At 44.9% G+C, this 20,678-nt stretch overlaps 1 protein-coding gene across 1 annotated transcript in view; it reads right to left on the bottom strand.

The window, feature by feature from the left end:
* Positions 1–20,167, bottom strand: part of TRERF1 (transcriptional regulating factor 1) — a 635,163-nt gene extending 614,996 nt beyond the window's left edge. The window contains exon 1 of the mRNA XM_086927823.1: positions 19,947–20,167. The gene's annotated coding sequence lies outside the window, so the exon portion shown is untranslated. The remainder of the gene's footprint in view (positions 1–19,946) is intronic.
* Between the last annotated feature and the right edge of the window lie 511 nt (positions 20,168–20,678).

Below are 20,678 nucleotides of genomic sequence, written 5' to 3'. Positions count from 1 at the left end.
CGGGCTCCCCTAAAGATGTAGCTCGCCCCAAGATCTTCAGAAATCAGGCTGAACTTCTTGTAAATCATATAAGCCATATGGCTAAATTGTCTTTTCAGACGAGCCACGTACCACAAGACTGGAAAACAGCGCAGGTTATCCCTATCAAGAAAAAGGCTAACCTCAGTGTAACCCAGCTGGACAACTATGGTCCTATATCGCTTCTGCCCTTCTGCGCTAAGGTGGTGGAAAAGATCGTTAATGCCCAGCTGATAAAACACTTAGAAGAGGGTCATTATCTCCACCCCTCGCAGTCAGGTCTCAGAGCGTATCACTCTACCGAATCAGCTCTTCTCTTTTCAACACAGCTATTAAGGAGGTAGAGTAGATGAGGGGATGACAGCTGCGCTCCTGTTGTTAGATCTGAGCGCGGCATTTGATACCGTCTCACACCCCCGACTACTCTCGCGTCTTAGCGAGGTTGGAATTGAGGGCCAGGCTCACGAATGGATGCGCACGTTCTTGACAAATAGGCAATTCCAAGTCCATTGCCCACCTTTTAAATCGGAAGTACGATCACGCAGGCACGGGATGCCACAGGGCTCAATCCTGAGCCCTACGCTATTCAATCTTTATATGGCACCCTGGCCAAGATAGTCGAGGCGTACGGGGTCGAGATGGTGTCATTCGCGGATGACACTCAACTGATAGTGACACTATCTCGGCCGCCAGAGGAAGCCTCGGCTAGCTTTTCGGCATGTCTTAGTGATCTAGCTGGATGGATGAATACCAACTGTCTATGCCTCAATGCGAATAAAACAGAGCTTCTCGTGTTGGGGAAGACTCCATCCATCTGGTCGTCTGCATGGTGGCCATCGAAGGGATTGCAGGCAAATGCTACGGCATCCTCAAGACTCTACGTAAGACCCTGGACTCTCTCCCTGCAACTAGTAGGAAAACTCTGATCGATGCTCTTGTAACCCCCCATCTTGACTACAGTAACTCACTGTATATGGTTCTGAGCAAAAAAGGTCTTCAGCGTCTACAATGCGTGCAGAACGCAGCTGCTAGATTGGCACTAAACCGGTCTAGAAAGTCCTCAGGGAAACGCGCCTTAGCCACCCTTCATTGGCTGCCTATACGAGAGCGCATTGTATTTAAAACAATGTGCCTGACTCACCGCATTGCCCAAACGAAAGGACCAATATATCTCCAAAAATTACTGACCAAGTATCCACCCAAACGCCATTTAAGATCTCTAGTCTGTATGCTTTTTCAAGTGCCCAGAATTTACTGGGCGCGTATGGGTGGTCGGTCCTTCAAATACCTGGCCAGTAAACAATGGAACTCCCTACCCATTGAACTCAGGATGGAGCCATCAGAGAAAATCTTCCGTCAAAAACTAAAAACCTATCTGTTCCCGAAGCTATGAGTTTCCCTTTTTACCTTCCTCTCTCCTATTCCTCCTTCTCCCGGCAGCTGCCCAGTCCTTTGTTCACACAGCGCGGGGACACACTGTTTCCTAGTGTAACCAGGCGCTATATAAGATGCTTTTATTATTATTATTATCATTTCTGAGTCAGTGCTCTCTGGCTTCTTTACTGCTTCCATGATCATTCCCTGCTCCAAACATCCTCTTACACGTGTCGGCTGCCACAGCATCCTGCTCAAAGTCATTCTGCAGAGAGAGCAGTTTGTGTTTAGGCTCACCCCTGTCCACCATAGCGCTGTGACCGCCTCGACCTCGTTGAGAACGGTCGCTCCCTCCTGCCCTCGCTGACTCCTGCCCAGAGCTGCCTGGTATCGTGTGCATTGCGCTGCTGAGCTTTCCTGACGCTGCACTTCACTTTCACTTTTTGCCTGCATAGCGCTGCTGCCCTCGTTAAGCGCTCGAACGTGCCTGCCTGTTTGTGCTCAACTGTGCCTGCATTTATTTATGTGTTGTAATCCTTCTGCTTAAAAGCTGCATTTGTTCACTGTTTGTCATCGTTTTTGGCTAAAACCTCTCCAACCTTCCTCCAACCCGGTCTGCACTCGTGTTATAGCCGCCATTTGCTGTGTTGTTGTTGTTTTGCCCTGAGACCGCCCCCTCCACCACGCACCCGCCTCCTATCGGATCCTCCCTCGCCCCTCCCCCCCTCCCCACCACTTATGACAGATGCTATCGCGCGCAGCGTTCACGCGCAGCGACCACGCGCAGCGACCGCGCCCCATTCGCGCCAAAGGTAAGCCCGTCTACGCCCGTCCTCGCCTGGACCGTGCCCAGCGCCAGACCCCCTGGCCCCCGTCCCACACACCCCACCCGCATCTCATACGACGCCTCCACCCTCTCAGCCCTAAACCCCGGCCGACTCCCCAACTGCGTCCAAGCCGCTCCCGGGCACATCCATGGACCCTTCTCTTGCTACTCCTGCAAGTTCGACGGCACCAAGAACAACTTCTCATCCACGAACACAAAACAGATACCTGAAACCAACCACCTACAATGCATCCTGCTCAATACCCGCTCAGTCCACAGACACACCATCGACCTCTGGAATCTACTAGACACCATCTCTCCAGATGTCACCTTCCTAACAGAAACATGGATGAACTCCACATCAGCCCCAGACATCACCAATGCCATCCCGGAAGGCTATAAGATCATCCGTAAGGACCGGACCGACCAAACAGGAGGAGGCATTGCCATCGTCCATAAGAAATCCATCCGCATCTCAACCAGCTCAGACGTCAATCTCGCCAACACTGAACACCTTCACTTTCAGATCCACATCGACCCCAAGACCACACTCAGAGGCACCCTCCTCTACAGGCCACCAGGACCCCGTGCACAATTCAGTGAGGACATCACGGACTTCATCACCCCACACGCCCTCCCCTCCGAGGATAACATTCTTCTGGGAGACCTCAACTTTCACCTTGAAAAGAACAACGACCGCAACGCCACCACCCTTCTGGACAATCTCGCCAACCTCGGACTCAAACAACTTGTCACTACCCCCACCCACATCGCAGGTCACACACTCGACCCTATTTTCACCTCCAGCAAACATGTCTCATTCAGCCACACCACAGCTCTCCTTTGGACGGACCACAGCTGCGTTCACTTTACCTACAACAAGACCACAACGAACTACCATCCCCAACCCACTCTGCGAAGAAACTGGAACAAAATCAACATCGACCAGATCTCCTCATCGCTTCTTCTAAACCCCCCTGCCCACTCCTCTAACTCCGACCAAGCAGCCATTAACTTCACTCAATGGCTATCCAACAGCGCCGACATCCTAGCACCGTTGAAAAAACGTCAAATCAAACCAGGCAGCAAGAAGGCCTCCTGGTTCAACGATGATCTTAAGAAATCTAAGAAACACTGTCGCTCCCTTGAGAAGGCCTGGAAAAAAGACCCAAACACCAGCACCAAGGACGCCTTCAAAAACGCCACCCGCATACACCACCAACTGATCAGGAATGCCAAGAAAGCCGCTCTCAAGGACCGTCTAGATAGCAACGCCCACAACAGCAAGGAATTATTCAACATTGTCAAGGAATTTACCAACCCCTCATCCAACTCCAACAACATCACCCCCTCTCAAGCCCTCTGCGACTCCCTAGCCTCATTCTTCCACAACAAAATCGCAGACATCCACAACAGCTTCGAAAACCGACACGAAGACCAACCCACTCAACCCTCTGCAGGACCCCCATCCCCCTTGAACATCCTTAATGACTGGAACCCAATCTCCACTGAGGACACCATCCGCCTGATGAACTCCATCCACTCAGGATCCCCCACAGACCCATGCCCTCACCACATCCTTAACAAAGTAGACTCCATTATAGCACCGCACCTTCGAGACGTCATCAACTGCTCCCTCAACTCCGCCACCTTCCCGGAAAGTTGGAAACACGCCGAACTCAGCGCCCTTCTGAAGAAACCCACAGCTGACCCCACCGAACTCAAAAACTACCGCCCTATCTCGCTCCTCCCATTCCCGGCCAAAGTCATCGAGAAAGCTGTCAACAACCAGCTCGCCGCCTTCCTCGAAACCAACAAATCCCTCGATTCCTCACAGTCTGGCTTCCGAGCCAAACACAGCACTGAGACCGCACTCATCGCAGCAACAGATGACATTCGAACTCTGCTAGACAACGGAGACACAGTCGCCCTCATCCTCCTCGACCTCTCCGCAGCCTTCGACACAGTTTGTCATAGCACCCTGATACAACGCCTCAGAAACATCGGAATCCAGGGAAATGCACTGGAATGGATCACCTCGTTCCTCACCGGAAGGACCCAGAGAGTCCGCCTCCCACCATTTAAGTCAGAGGCCACTGAAGTCATCTGCGGCGTGCCACAAGGATCCTCACTCAGCCCCACCCTCTTCAACGTATACATGAGCCCCCTCGCGGCCATCGCACGCCAACATAACCTCAACATCATCTCCTACGCTGATGACACTCAACTGATCCTCTCACTCACCAAAGACCCTAACACCGCCAAAACCAACCTACACGAAGGAATGAAAGAAGTAGCCGAGTGGATGAAGTACAGCCGTCTTAAACTGAATTCTGACAAAACTGAAGTCCTTATCCTCGGCACCTCCCCCTCCGCCTGGGATGACTCTTGGTGGCCAGAGGCCCTTGGAAAAGCACCCATCCCGACGGACCACGCTCGGAACTTAGGTGTCATCCTGGACTCCTCTCTCTCTATGAGCAGACAAGTAAACGCCGTCTCATCTTCTTGCTTCAATATTCTTCGCATGCTCAAAAAAACATTTCGCTGGATCCCCACCGAAACCAGAAAAACGGTCACCCACGCACTGGTCACGAGCCGCCTGGACTACGGAAACACCCTATACGCCGGTACCACTACTAAACTCCAGAAAAAACTCCAACGCATCCAGAACGCCTCAGCCAGACTCATACTAGACATCCCGCGTAAAGACCACATCTCTGGACACCTGAAAAACATCCACTGGCTCCCCGTTAACAAGAGGATTACGTTCCGCCTCCTTACCCATGCACACAAAGCACTCTACGAACTTGGACCCGAATGCCTCAACTCACGACTTTCCTTCTACACCCCCTCCCGCCACCTACGATCCTCCAACCTAGCCCTCGCAACTGTACCTCGCATCAACAAAACCACCATGGGAGGCAGATCCTTCTCCTACCTGGCAGCTAAAACCTGGAACTCACATCCCACTCACCTTCGTCTCACTCAGAACCACCTTACATTCAGAAAGCAGCTTAAAACCTGGATATTCGACAAGTAATTCCCCACCCTTCCTCAAGCGCCTTGAGACCCTCTGGGTATGTAGCGCGCTATATAAATTACTTGACTTGACTTGACTTGACATTCTCTATGTCCCTCTACTACCTCTCCTCTTTATTAGTTTTTGTCTCTGCCTAGCCTGTCTTTCTTTCCAATCTATCTGTTTTGCTGGCAACCCATTCTCTCTTTCTAACTCCTCTCTATTCACTACAGGTAATGCTCTGTTCTTATCCTGTGGATGGCCCACCGTGGACCCCATCCTAAAGGAAGTCTACTCCCTCTCACAACAAAAATAGTGCAACTGACTGTTCCTGTGACAGTAACAATGCTGTCAACTATTAATATGAGTCTCTGATTTTCTCAAACTCATTTGTACTGGTGTTCTCTGCATATTCTGGTGGGCACAATAGACTGAAATTACATATTAAAGCAGTAAGTAAGTAAAGCTTTATTCGATTTTCATATAAAGTCATAAAAGCACAACAAATACATCAATTCATAACCATAGTTAATACAAGAAATGCTTACTTATGCACATTCAGTTAAAAACAAGTGTAAAAGACAACCAAATAAAAGAATTTCAGTTGTTATAAATTTAAAGTGCAATATCTTCAATCGGTAACCGTGGGCATCGTGAGACCAAAAAGAGGAATATTTTACCACATGGATTTCCGATACTTTATAACAGTTCTTAAAAAACATGAAACAGCGAAAATCACGTGCTCATCTTCAAATCTTAACAGTTTTGAAAAAGCTGGCCTGCAATTTCTTAAACCCCATCGTTTTAGTAAAGGTTTCAAATATAATTTTCTGGGGTTAGAATAAAATGTGCAAAAGAACATTATATGCATATTAGATTGCACTGCGATATTATCGCATGTACAAATCAGCTTAGTGGTTGACCAGTTGTTCATGTCAGGTAAAGTTACCATGCGATAAAAAATCCCAAGACGTAGGCGGGACAGAAGCATTCGATGGTACGGACTAGGATCGACATTTAGGTAAGTTTGCAAGCCTTCATTGGGGGTAATTACCTGGAAGTTTAAGATGGTTTGTTTGTGTTTTTCAGAATTCCATCTCACAGTTTCCAGGTGGATGGTTAATATTTTTTTGAGAGCTGATCTTGAAACACCCTCCATAGATCTCGGGTTATCATAATATTCTGGATGACCTATTTCAGTAAGTAATGATCTTACATATGATAACCATCTAAAATTAGCAACCCCATCTAGGGCTAAGCAATCTTCTAGAAGGTCCCTGTTGAAACTGGCTTCAAGTATTGTCCACACCTTGTGCCACAAAAGAATAGGGGACATCTTAATTATGTCGCTAAGATGTTTAACTCCTGTCTCGATATGCGTCATAAATGAGGATGTGGTTTTAGGTACACCCAAAAGGTAGCAGATAAATTGATTTTCACAGCCCTGCAGGCATTGGTCCTTCTCGATGCCCCATAATCCCGCACCATAGGTGGCTGTGAAAACGCATATGGCCCGATAAATCTGGGTCAGCTCTTTGATTGGTTTGCCACCGATTCTGTTAGAAAAAGCGCGCAAAGCGCCTATGGTGCGAATGAAAGCCAGTTTTCTTGCTGCAATCGCCGGCTTCCAACGGCACCGCCTGTCGGTCGAACAGAACTCCTAGGTAGCAAAACTTATCAATGGTAGCTATTTTTTGTTTGTCCAGAAATATGTTACAGGGAGCCCTCTTAAGCTTATTGGTGTATGGCATAGTGTATGTTTTGGAGATATTCACTTTAAGGCCTCTTTCCTGCATATAACCCGCAAATTTAGTAACCGCCCTCTGTAGGCCAACTTGAGTCTGGGACATTATGGCCGCATCGTCGGCGTACAGGAGGATTGGTACTGGTGAGCCTTTCACAATGGGGTAATCATTCGGGAAAAGGGAAAGGTATTGACCCACTGAGTTTATGTAATATGTAAATTGCCTTATTAAAGCATATTTTTCAATATTACAACTATCTAAACAAATCACCTATTCCATGAGATGATCATAGTAGTAAATTCCCTCAGCTGCCTTCCTAAAGGGGTCAGTATCTGCAAAAGTTGCTTAATGTAACCCCGTTTTGCTCTCATTGCATCCATTAAGGTTTCTCACCTTAACAGTTCATCAAACCATCTGTTTTGTTTTTAACAAACTTTTTACTGCCATTTAGAAATAATACAGCAGTGAGATACATCGTGACTATATATTCTTTGCTTCAAACATACAACTTGGTGTTACTGTATTGAGTACATAAACAACTATATCCAAAAGCTATGTTTTGAATTTGGTATTTTGTTCACATATTTGTCACTTCCCCGGTAATAGCTCCAGTTCCCCCCCCCCCCATATTTTAAGGTGCTTTTGGGAAAAACCTCGGCATTTATATATATGGTAATTCATTGATCTAGACCACCCTTCCACACCTCTGGGTCAGGAGGTTCTTTATTATGCCAATTCTTCACAATGCATCTTTTGGCAGTGACAAGGCCAATCCGTAAGAGTGCCATTTTATATATGATAAAGTCGAAATCTAATGATATTTGTAATAAAGCCAGTTTAAGATCTTCTTTCAGTTTCCATCTCAAGACAGCTTGCAGTGTATAAGTTCACAACTAGAAGAGACTTATCCTTTGACATAGACAAACGTGGTTTGGAAAAAAGTCTCCATTGCAGACACTCAGAGGATCTTATTTGTCGGAATCACCACAGTTTCTGCAGGTTAAAGTATGTAGAATGTAGCTAATTGAGCTGGCTCACCCAAAATTGGGTTGCAATGGAAGTTTCGCAAGGGACCATCCTTACTTCTTACCACTCTTTGTCTGTAAGTGTCCATATGTCTTTCTCCAATGTCTGTCTGAGCTTGTCAAAGGTATCAGGAGAATGAATTACCAGTGAGCAGCAGAATAAGAATATTTTGTGTTTCTCCATTTCCCTCATCAATAATTTAATCCTTTGTGGGTTAGTCATGGAATTTAGAAAGCCCTTTTATATATTGCGTAATTGCATGTTGGGTTGGAGGTATTGGAAGAACTGATATTTATTTGTCTCGTAGTCGGCTTCAATATCTGCAAAGAATCATAGGACAGCGCGCACATCACATTTCCCAGTTTAGAAAATGCATTGTACTTTACATTTATTTTTTTACTATTCATTGAAGATGGGATCTTTATTCAGCACTCCAATTCAAAATACGGTCAAGTGAAAAGCCAATGCTTTTCAGACTTTGGTGATTGTAAAAGAAGTTCAGTCCGCGAACATAAGGTAAATGCTGCCACATTACAAATTATAAGTCTTTTACCAATTGCTTCTCCCACAAGTTAGATCTGCCCTACCCTACCTTCCTCCCCTCACAAGCAAGAAGATCCTGTTTCTTAGCCTGTATCCTCTGGCTTATGGTGATTTTCTGTATCTGTAGGGTATTCCTGAAGGTAAATGCTAGGGTCTTTCTAACCTGTTGTTCCGAGCCGGACTTTGGCTTAAAGTTGACACTAAAGCTCTTAAGAAAAGGTCTGATCCCTAGTTGGACTTTGTGCATGGGTATGCAGGCGCACCACTACTTAAAAGATGAGTTGGTTAAGGCTCCATGGGGCAGCATTACACCTGCAGCACACTTTCCTTCATTGCGCCGGGCACATCTTTAGAAAAATGCGCCCGGCACAATGAAGAAAAGTGCGTTGCATTATGGCAGCCGCAAACTCATGCTGCCCTGGAGGCAGAGCATTCACGTGAAATAAGGAACAGCTGCTGTACAGTCACTCCGAGGTTCACTGTGCAAGCAGCAACCCGCCTGCACTTTTAAAGGGGAATGGAGATCCCCTTGCAGGCGGGTGCAGTGACTGCAGCCTGCACGGGAATGTCTGGGGGGGGTCCATGGAACAACTTTTACCCTGTGCAGAGGGCTGCTCTAAGGAGGCGCATTGACGGTGCGCCATGTGCCTCCTGGGGGCTTCTTTGCCCCTGCACCCGTGTTGGTAATACGGCACGGGCGCAGAGGCAAAGGGATTCCCTCTTTGCATGGGGCATGCCCACATGCAAATGAGGGAACGCCCTCTTGAAGATAACGATAGCGCTTTATGTGCGCCAGCGCTATTGGTATTACAGAAGGGGCAGCACAAGCGTCTGAGGCCCCTTCTGTAATACCAAAGAGCTGCTGGGGCGCGCAAAGTGGGAGCAAATGCCTGTTGCGCCCCCGGGACACTTTACGTAAAACTGCCCCACACAGACTGCAGGTCATTTAGAGTTTGCCGTTATCTGCCAAAACTGTCCGCCAAACTCGCAGTTTTCCTGCTCTATTTGGAGTAGGGGGAACACCAGGATTCCAATGGTGTAGCCTCCGCCGGCTTTACTCACATAAGCCTTTCACTGATGGAACATCCACCAAAGGGCCAATGGTCAGTAAAGGTCAGAATGTCATACCTAATTAGGGTGGTCGTTCCGAGGTACAATTTTCTTGTTTGGACAATCAGAGAAACCATAGTCAACGCAAAAGGGAGATAAAATAAATTACCTCATGCTCTGGGAGAAACCTCCCAGCGTGTTTGGGCTATTCAGTTTTTATTTTTCAATAACAAACTCGTCATTTGGAAGTTTGTTATTGAAAAGGAATTTTTTTTGCCATTTGGGCGCATTAAACATGGCTTCTGCTTTCCGAAGCTCAGTAACTTCACCAGAGCTGCTGCAGTTCTGGTGAAGGCACAGAGATCCCTGCCTGCCTGGTATCTCCTAATATGGTGGGTTGTCTTCTGACATGGAAGAGGAGACAACAGTCCTGGCCTCTGTTACACCTGGCACCAGTGGCGTGTGTTTCCCATCCATTTTTTGCTATTGCCTCCTGTGTTTTTGCTGTGTGTCGAACTCCATTTTGCTGGTCTAGATGCTTTGGGCACTTTGCCAGTGCTGTTCAGTGCCAAAGTGCAAGTGCCCCCTTTGTAAATCGTTGTTATAGATTAGTGATTCCAAGATTGGCATGTATGTTTTACTTGTCAGCCCCTAGTGTAGTGCACTGTGTGTGCCCAGGGCCTGTAAATCAAATGCTGCTAGTGGGCTGCAGCACTGATTGTGCCATCCACGGAAGCAGCCTGTAAATTGTAACTATGGCCTGCCATTGTAGAGCCTATGTGCAGTATGGGACTGCTATGTCGACTTGAAAGTGCACACACTTGCCCCTCCTTAAAACTTCCCTTTTCTACATATTAGTCACCCTTGTGGGCAGGGTGCATTGTATGTTAAAGGTAGGACATGCCCTGATGTGTGTGGCAGGTCCTGATAGTGAATTACTGCCAATTTAATTTTTCAATGTTGCAAGGCTACCTGTTCCCTTAGGACAGAATGGGGAGTTTGTTTATAACAGCTTATAAACATAACTGGCCCTGGGAACAAGGTTGAAAAATAAAGATTAGTATGTCCTAACTCAGAATGTTAAAATGCATCTTTTAGTGAGGGTGATTTTTACATTCTGAGTTTGAAAATACATTTTTTTAGAAAGTAGGTATTTTCTTGCCTAAACCATCCAGTGGCCCTCTGCTAGGTTTGTGTATTGCATGTCTGGCTTTTGGATGACACAGGCTGGAGGGGCAGCAGCTTCAGAAGTTTGATGAGTCAGGGCTGGGCTGAATAGAACTGGGCTGCATTTAGAGTAGGGGAGGAGATTTCTTTTTCACCTGAATGGGCCTGGTCTGCCTTCAACAATGCTGTCTCCACCTCGTGCCAGGAAGCTGCACCAATGAGGCCAGAACTGGTTTTGGCTGGGTACAGACGCTCTCTGCCTTCAGAGAACACAGTATTTTGGTGTATAAAAAGAAAGAAACCTTTGCCAAGGAGAAGAGCCGGATAAGCTGAGGAGGAATACCACCCTGTTGCAGTTTGCTGTCTGGCGTTGGCCTGTTTGCTTTGTCATCTTCAGGAAGATCTCCAAGGGCTTGAAACTGAGCTTGCCTCCTGTTCTGAAGTCTCAGAGACTTCACCACCAGCTTCCATGAATTTCCTTGCTGGAAATTCCAACCTGCAAAGAGGTGCCTGCTGCTGTTTAGGACCTCTGGAGACTTTGTCGCTGTGAGCTGGAAAATCGACACAACATCAAAGAAGCGTACCGCATCTGTACCTGTTTCCGACGTATCGCCGAAGAAACCGTCGCAGCGCCTGCAGCGGCTCAAGAAATCGCCGCATGACGCATCGGGTGTAACGATCTCTGAAGTCCGAGATGGCTGTACCGATTTCGACACAAGCCTACTGTGCGGCATACAAAACCCTGCATCGTACCAGATCGACACATCACATTGAGGATCGAAGACTGTCTCATCGTTGGGGGCCGCAGTAAGAAACAGACACATCAACTCCCCACGCAGTAAGGAATTGACGCATCACCTCCCCTGTGCTGAAGTAAGAAACCGACGCATCACCTCCCCTGAATGTAAGGAACTGACGCATCACCTACCCTGCGGGTATTTTGTTTGTTTTGCGTGACGCACCCAAGGTACTTCGTGAGAAAAGTGTTGCATTTACAACTTGCATTAAACTGAACTATTTCTACCATTTGAAAGCTTAATTTTTAATACTGCTTTGTGGATTTTTGTCGTTTGGTCTTGTTTTGGTTTAGATAAAGATGACTTATTTTTCTAAACTGGTGTGGTGTCCATTTGTAGTGTTTTCACTGTATTATTGTATGTGTTCACAAATGCTTTACACAATGCCTCTGACATAACTCTGTTTGCGCGTGCCAAGCTACCAAGGGGGTAAGCAGGAGTTATTTTAGGAGTGTATACCCCTTACCCTGACTAGAAGCAAGGGCCCCTATTTGGACAATGGTCTGCCAACTATAGACCCCCATTTCTAACAGCCTCCATTAACATGGTGGCTGACAGTGTGTTCATCAAACTCTAAACCTACCCCATGGTCTGCAGAATAATGTGTCCTTCTGCAGCTTTCTGACAATCAATAAGTCCAATACTCTCCCGCATCAGTGCAGGGAATTTATGAAGGCCCTGTTGTGAACTGCAGCAGGTCAAGTGTTACTCCCTCAAGCCAAAGTTCTAAAAATGAGGTCCACTTGCTGGCACTCATAAGTGTCAGGTGTCTTACACTCACTAATGGTCAGTCTCAGAGTATCATGGGGGCAGACTTTTTTATGGTAGGCTAGTAAGATTGTACCTGAAGACTTTGATTTTCCTTGTTCTCCATGCTGGAGGCCAGATTTTCAGTATTAGGAGTTCACCGTTCCTGTCCTGCTGTATTTAGTGATCTACTTGGGTTGATGTCTTAGGTGAATAATCCCACCAGGGGAGTGGAACTTCACTCACACTGCTCATTGGTCTGAAGAGTGATGCACTCCTCAAGGCTTGGAGTGCTTCCCTGGGTATGGACTCGTCCGAAGAGACTAGCTGGTTGATTGATAACAACCTTTACATGGCAGACCCTGTTAATCATGTGACGGGCGTCTGCTATGGACTGATGCGTAGCCTTCGCAAGATCTTCTAGTGGATCTCAGTTGAAACCAGTATGCCGCTGGTCCAGGGACTCATCATTAATCGGCTTGATTATGGAAGCGCCCTGATGGCCTATATCAATGAAGTGCTGCTCACCATACTCCAGTTGCTACAAAATACAGCCGCTAGGCTTGTACTAAACCTACCTTCTCGCACCCCGTCGGCACCAAGTTTGAGAGCTCCCCATTGGTTGCCCATCAGGAAACGCATCCATTACAAGATCATCTGCCTGGTCCACAAGACTATCCATGGAAACGGACCTTGTTATATTGCTAAAAAACTCATCTGGTACCAACTGGCCAGAACACTAAGGTACTCTAGCAAGTATCTTCTCACCAGTCTTAAGATCCGTACCGCCAGGTCCGGATGCAGATCTTTCTCATATCTTGCCCTCTTTTTGTAGCACTCTCTTCCACTACAGTTACACGTGGAAAATAATCATAGACTATTTCGTAAAGCTCTAAAAACCTGGCTGCTCTAATTTGTTATAATTATTTCTCTCCCTTTACTGGTACTCTTCTCGCCTTTCTTTCCCTTCACGTTTCTCAGGGTTTAGGCAAGCGATTTGAGACCCCCCACCGGGTTATATGTGAGCTCAACAAAATCCTATGACTATCCAATTGGAAGAAGAGGAAGGCAATCTGGGTGGCAATCATTTTTTTTTCTTAATTCAAAGGAAAAACTAATTTGATCAATAAAAACCATGACTTACAAAAACAAGGTAAAACCAAGTCGCGGGGTGGTTTGATAGGGACTGTAGTAAGGCCCGTGCTCACTTACTGATGGTGCTAAAAAGTGAGCCAGAAGTATGGTTGAAGTAAGAACTGCCAGAACTGCCTATCAACGAGCAGTTAAAACCCGTAAGAACCAGCTGAAACAGGAAGCCTAGCAGGCGCTACATCAAGCCTGCCTAACTAAGGATAACACTGGTTTTTGGAAGGCTGTAAATGCCCCTTTTTTCGCAGATAGGGTAACTGACATAATAGAAGTGGCAATCACGGAAGATAGATGGGTCAATTATTTTAAAGATCTCTATCAGGCAGATGACCCAATTGAAAGTATGAGATTGGATGGAATTGGAGGAGATGAGACTGTTCCTCAGGCATCTTTTCCAATGAACATCGAATTCTCACTGGCGGAAGTCCTAGATGCCATAGATGATAGTGCTGCAGGGAAAGCCCAAGGACCTGATGGGGTGCCTGTGGATATATACAAATTTAACACCGAATTATGGGCCCCACTTTTAACAAATGTCCTGAATAGCTGCAACAAATATAGGTTTTTTCCCACCTGGCAAGAGGCCATTGTGATCCCCATTTTTAAAAAAGGTGACCGAAGAAAAGGGCATACTCTCACAGTTCCAATATGGCTTCAGGGCAGGACTTGGTACAACAGAACAAGGCTTGAACTTAGCACTGATCATAGCCAAGTACGTAGCAGCTAAAAAGGAAAAATTATTTTTAACATTTGTCGATCTAAGTTCGGCCTTTGACTGTTTAAACCACGACAAACTCTGGACCATACTGCTGCAAACGGGCGTGGAACCTAATCTGCTGACATTCATCAAGGAGTTATATCGGGGTGTTGGGGCGAGGGTACGGTTTGGGAATCAGGGCGAGTGTACCTCCAAGTTTGGCATAATTAAAGAAGTCAGACAAGGATGCATACTCGCACCATTCCTGTTTAACATATATAAACAGTGTAGCATCCCATCTTACTCAGGACAAGCAGGACTACCCTCAAATCAGGAATACCCCAGTCCCGATTCTATTTATATGCAGATGATGCAGTAATTATGGCATGGACCCAAGTCGGCCTTCAATGATCGCTTACTAATTTTTCTAAGTATATGAACGATAGAGGTCTAAAAATAAATATAAGCAAAACGTTCACAATGTACTGTACTACTAACAAAACTTCTACCTGTAAAATCTTTCTCTCAAATACAAAAATAGACACAACTGATAAATGTTCGTATTTGGGAATTAACTTTGACAAAAGAGGCACCTGGTCTTCGGCGGCTCAGGTGAGAAAACTGGCTCTCGCGAGCAATAGGAGCCGTCCGAAATTTTGCTAATAAGATGGGCGGAAGACCTGTGCCAGTGGACATATATAAATCTAAATGTGTTTCCACAGCGATATTCGGGGCAGGGATTTGGGGAATAGCAGAAACGGATAATATTCAACTTTGCGAGAAGGCATTTTACCTTTATCTACTAGCCGCCCCCGGGTCCACTTCTGCCATGTATGCCATAAGGAACTGGGTCTGCATTATATATCAAAGTTAACCCCCTTCTTCTATGGCATAAGGTATGGTCTACTGAGGAGACAGGACTAAATAGAGATATAATTAAGGACTGTCTTAATCTCCAGGGGGTGTCAAGAATCTCCCGGATTATGTATGTAAAGAAACTATTCTATGACAGTGGACGCCCAGAATATTTTGACTCCCCAAGTTGCTTAGAGTCTGTTTCAAGGAAGAAGCTGAAAGAAATGTGTCTACTTTTCTTAGAAAATAAACAGTGGTTGACAGAGAAATGTAAGACCTCAGTCATGGAGAATCATTTGATGCTCCAAGGCCAGGAGATTCAGCCATACTTGATTCAGACGCAAAGTTGTTATTCTCGCATGCTACTTACACGCTTTCGTGGGGGGACCTTTTTTAGACTGGTTACATTCCCTGAAGTAAACTCCTGGTCTAAAAATTTGATATAATGTCCATGTGATAATACTTCTGTTCAGTCAACGTTACATTGCATACTTTTTTGTAAATTTTATACCCTGCCGAAGAGAAGATTTGTAATTCCCATGTTGAAAAAATGGGGATTGAGACAATGTAGAACAGCACTGTTGAGATTACAAATGCTGGAGGATGAACTGACTATGTTCCTTTTGTTGTCGTTCTTAGAAATTATAATCAGATACAGGATCACAATGATCTGATTTATAACAATCCTCCAAGTCACTGTAAATTCTTTTAATGTATTTTATTCTATTGTACTTATATGAATTAAGACAATGTTTTCATGGAAAATTATCTTTTTATAATATGATCTGTTTTTTATGGTGCTTTTATGGTTTTTAAAATCAAAATCGAATAAAGCAGTTTTTGACTTGACTTGACAATAAATTGTGCAACTGGCCATCCTTGCTGGTCAGCAAAGCCCAAGCCTTCCTTTCTTGGTCATTGCTCCAACTCCGTTTGACTTTTGCTGCCTACCTTTTGGTGCCTCAGAGTAAAGCAGACATTTTCAGGGGGTGTTTCTACCCACTGGTGATTTTTCCCTTTGCCTAGACATCTTGAGTAATTATGGACATGATGGGTCAGCTGTGGCACATTCAAATGTTTTATTTCCAGAGTTCTGTACCTGTGTGGTAGTAACACAAAAGCAGGTTTTGCTTCTTGGTTTGTTCACAGTTTTGCTTGACTAGACCTAGGCCTGTGATAATACTTTGGTCCCTCAGGTCCTGATGAGTCCTCCCTTCGAGCTAAAGGAAGACATATCCCTGAAAAAGGAGACAATCCAGGTTTAATTTATTAAACACCTGGACAAGTTGGAAGCTTTTCTCTGTAGGGAACCTTAGTCTCAACTCTTGAAGGAGAGTTTGGGCATTCGCCCGTCCCTCACCTTTCATCCACATTTCCTGTCTCAGGTCCATCTATCACAGAATTTTGTTTTTCCTGCTTTGCACTGGTGAGAGTTATCCAGATAGATCAGGCTTTGACCCTCTTGGTCAGGTCTATCTGTCCAGCATGGAGGAATTTTGAGATTCTGATCACTTGTATATTATTTTTTGTCATTATCAGCATTGATGTAAACTTCCAGTGCGGACTCGAAAGTGGCTGAGTTCGTTTTGCCATTTGCTTGACTTCGAACCTGGCCCCTGTTCCTCTTTTTCCTGGGTTTCAAAGTACGTCCACTAGGAGGATGGCTCCTCTGGGCCAAGGAGAGGGATTTCATGACAGATATTTGTATTGCTGCTGCATGGTTTTCCCCTACCATATTTAATTCTCACTATTGCCTGTATATCTACACTTTTGGTGCACTCAAGAGAGTTGCCTTATTGAGTGCAGTCTCGGTCCTTTGAGGGTCTGTTTCCTAAGGCAGTGTATGTTGCATTTCCTTTGTGATCTGGGTGAATGAAACCATTTCTTCATATGGCTGTACGACTCTTCTTTGTTTGTTTTTTTAATCACTACATCCTTCTATTTACACACTGTGACTAAGAAAAGGGGCAAGAAGATAATACACTAGTTACTTATCAGTGATCTTCACTACTCCAAGTTTTCCTCTTACTCATCACAGTCCTCAGTCCCTCCTTGGGTGACCACTTCACTCCAGATCATTACAAACACGGGCTCCAGTCAAGAGCATTTCCCCAACAAATCTGGTATCAAATGTATATGGTTAATTAGTACAATGGAAGCAAAACAAGACTATAACAACCCGGACTGTATTAGGCTATCAGACAAAAGTTCAGGGCTGGACACAGTGTCTTTAATGACCTTAAAGGATTTGGTCACCCTACTCCCTTTATCCATCCCTGAGTAGCTGGGTGCTCGATATTCATTTATGCTCGTTACTTTCTGCTTTTTCTATGTTTGGGCAATCCATTTATATGGGAACCCCGATTAGTAGATTACGACATGTGTGCATTAACCCTAGAATATCACCCTCAACGTGAGTGATTCAATGCTTGTTAAGAACAAAATTAACTGTGGATACATGTTGGCAGATAAGTTGATCCTTTCTGAACCCAATATCCGTCCACCATATTACTGCACATGGTACACACGGCTCCAAATCCTGCCAAATTTTTAAAAGTAGGGAAATCCAAACAAGCATTGAGACCTATCAGTTTTGTCAATGTCTTTTAGCAAAGCTGTACACTGAATGGGGGGAGATTTTTTTCCAGTTTATGTGCATAATCTATATTAAAAAATTGAAAAAAACAGAAGAGGTGCAATTACACAACTGATTGCATCATTTTGTTGGCCCGCCAATGTATTATAACAAATACCTGCACCACTGGGATGACATAGATGCCATTTTCTCCGTTTTTTATTTACCGATCCAAGTGGCGTCTGCCATCTTGGATCGTTATATAAAAACATGCAGGGACGGGGGACAAAGGAGTACTGGGTGGAGGCAGCAGGTGGTGGGGGAGCGTAACATGCAGAGAGTAACGCAGAAGGTAGGAGACAGCAACATGGAGGAGAAATACACAATAGAGTGGGGCCCTGGATGAGAATTACAAACACCACTAGACAGTGAGCAGCACACAAGGGTGACAGCAACAGAAGGATTGGAGAGAAGTACACAAGAGAGAAACACGGTGGGTGGGTTTTATTTGGAGGGGGCACCCAAGGGAGAGTGAGAGCAGGAAAATGCATGTACTCTTATGGATTTTCTAATCGAAAAGAAAAAAGTAGTTCCCTAAAAATGAGCAGTGGAAGGACACAAATCAGCCAAATCAAGAGGATGCTAAAGAGGCAATGGTCTGGGGAGGCAGAGGAAAAGATGGACAAGGCAAGTCATTGAATAAGAAGAAAGTTAATGAGAGTGATATTAAAGCCAACCAAGGGTAAGCAATGGGTGGGTTTTAAAACCACTGGAAGATCTTGGTAAGTGAATGTGCACAATAGGACTTTTTCAACTACATAGTTTCACCGTCGGGTAGGCTCAACCTAAAAACGTCTGAATCTGAGACTCAGGATATAGTTGCTGCTTCTTTAATATACAATGCCAATGTGTGGCCTATTGGTTAAGGCACTGGAGTCAGAGGTTCCTAAATTAACTGCAGTGCCAGAGAAAAGCATTTCTCAAATCACATTAATGTCTGTAAATGTTTTAAAACATCTAATGAATGACTATCTAGAGTTTTTAAGCATCTTTCAGCAAAGGTAATGTATGCTGCTGTGGGGTGTTTAAGTAAACCAAGGATTAATAGTTGTGAGAAAATAGGCAGTAAACAGCCAGTTCTTACTAAATGATAAGCTCTTCTGCAGTTTAAGTTTCTAAGCAAACAGATGTACATGCTCTCCCACCACTGCTATGACTATAAAGTCCCCCATCAACGTGAAGGGTTACAACCTCATGTCACAGTAAATTCAGAAACATACCTAAAATTGATTGCAACATACTATGTATATATATATCTTTTTTTTTTTATAAAGTTGTTCATCATTGATCCTATGTTGACACTTCAAATGTGCATTGAAAACGTAACCCATTTGTGCATGTACTAATCTTAACAACAATTGAGGAACGTGCCACTGTAAGCAACATACCGGACAACATTTATTTCCTTTCCTCGCCTGGTATTACGGCTTTTTTTCTACATAGCCAGAGGTGCAGCAAGGTCAGAACGTATTGTTTGCCCATACAGAGGATATTAATTTTGTGCATTACCAGTATTCACGAGTACCTAGAGAATGTTCGCAATATCTCGCAGACCCACTACTAATACGTAAAACATGAAATAATAACTGGATAATTAACCACGGGCATGCGTCATACCAAGACTCACCTATGTAGGTCATATCCACGTTCATAGACTGCTTACTAACCTATGGAATGGAGACATGCGGAAAGGGCGGATAGGACAGATGTGCACCGTCTACATTAAAGATATATTTCTGAAGTGCTTTGCATGTAATACCACAAGCCACTAAAAAGTATTAATTTACATTCAAACTACAAGTTATGGCATCGTTTATTAGAGACGTCATACCATATGTTAATACCTTCCCAATGCAATTAAGGGAAAGAAATCTTACAGCAGAGAAGTGAGGCCGCGCCTAGTTCATGGCACACCGAAAGCGTGCAAACATTTTTTTTAATGTATATCAGTTCTGAAAGGGAACCGACGGAAAATGTGTTCATTTTTACCTTACATATTAAACGTATGTGTAACAAGTGCACATTTAGAAGTCCTGCACGAGAATCATGACAGGGTTGTTCGGGCGCTTTTCGCAAAATAATTATTTCACAGCTGCATCAGTAATGTCTTATTTTCTTTGCATTACAAATACTCTGCTAAAAATGGATATAACGCCTGCTGCAAACAAGAAACGCTCCGCAGGAAATAACCCTACACCCCATGCGCAAGCCCTACCCTAGAAATTAAGACAGGAAATAAATTACAAATGACAGCCCGCCCGGCTGCACCACAGCGAGCACTTAATTAACAGTAGGTACCTGATACATTCCCTGCACACTGGCTTCTCTTTTTTATTCCAGGTGTAAATCAAGCAAACAGCACAGATCGCTGTCCAAAAAGTTGAAAAAAAATGAGGAGGGCAGTATCCCTCCGCCTAAATGTTATGGGCTGAAGTACAGAGAAAAAAAAAACGTCTTGCGGAGCGCTCGCTGCAGGAGTGTGGAGCTGTCGAGCCAACTCAAGAGCAGAGCCAGTTCCTGAAGTTGAAATGGAAGGCAGTTCCTGCAGGTCGGATGTAACGCGCCTGCTGATTGGCCGCCGCTGACAGATCTGGGTTGGACGCAAGTGTGCCCGTGCTGCATTGGGCACATCCGAGTTTCCTGCTCTGCTTGTTCATTAACTACTGTCACTTTCTGCGTACTCTGCTGTGGCAAACTGCCACGGCTTTTCTTTTAAATCTGTTCATAATTTACCTTGTTTGCTACTGGTGGTGCTAGGGACAACGAATGGTAGCCGGTGGAGATGACGGTGTCCGAATTTCCCTTTTGAGTAATTATAGTATTATGATTTTTGGGCATGACAAAATCATTTTCTCTCACCGATATGTCGTTCTCGAGTGTGTTTGATTTAAATGTATGTATCGTCCATTGAACAGAACTGCCTTTAGGCACTTGAAATAATTTACCCATAACAATAAATGTACACCACAATATGTATAATTTCTGCTTAGCTGTCAATTTTCGAAAATTCTTAGAAATGAGAACTGATCA

Source organism: Lissotriton vulgaris, chromosome 6, assembly GCF_964263255.1.
Source record: "Lissotriton vulgaris chromosome 6, aLisVul1.2, whole genome shotgun sequence".
Taxonomy (NCBI): domain Eukaryota; kingdom Metazoa; phylum Chordata; class Amphibia; order Caudata; family Salamandridae; genus Lissotriton; species Lissotriton vulgaris.
Note: the sequence above shows the minus strand (reverse complement) of the source record. Positions and strands in the feature narration are given on the sequence as shown.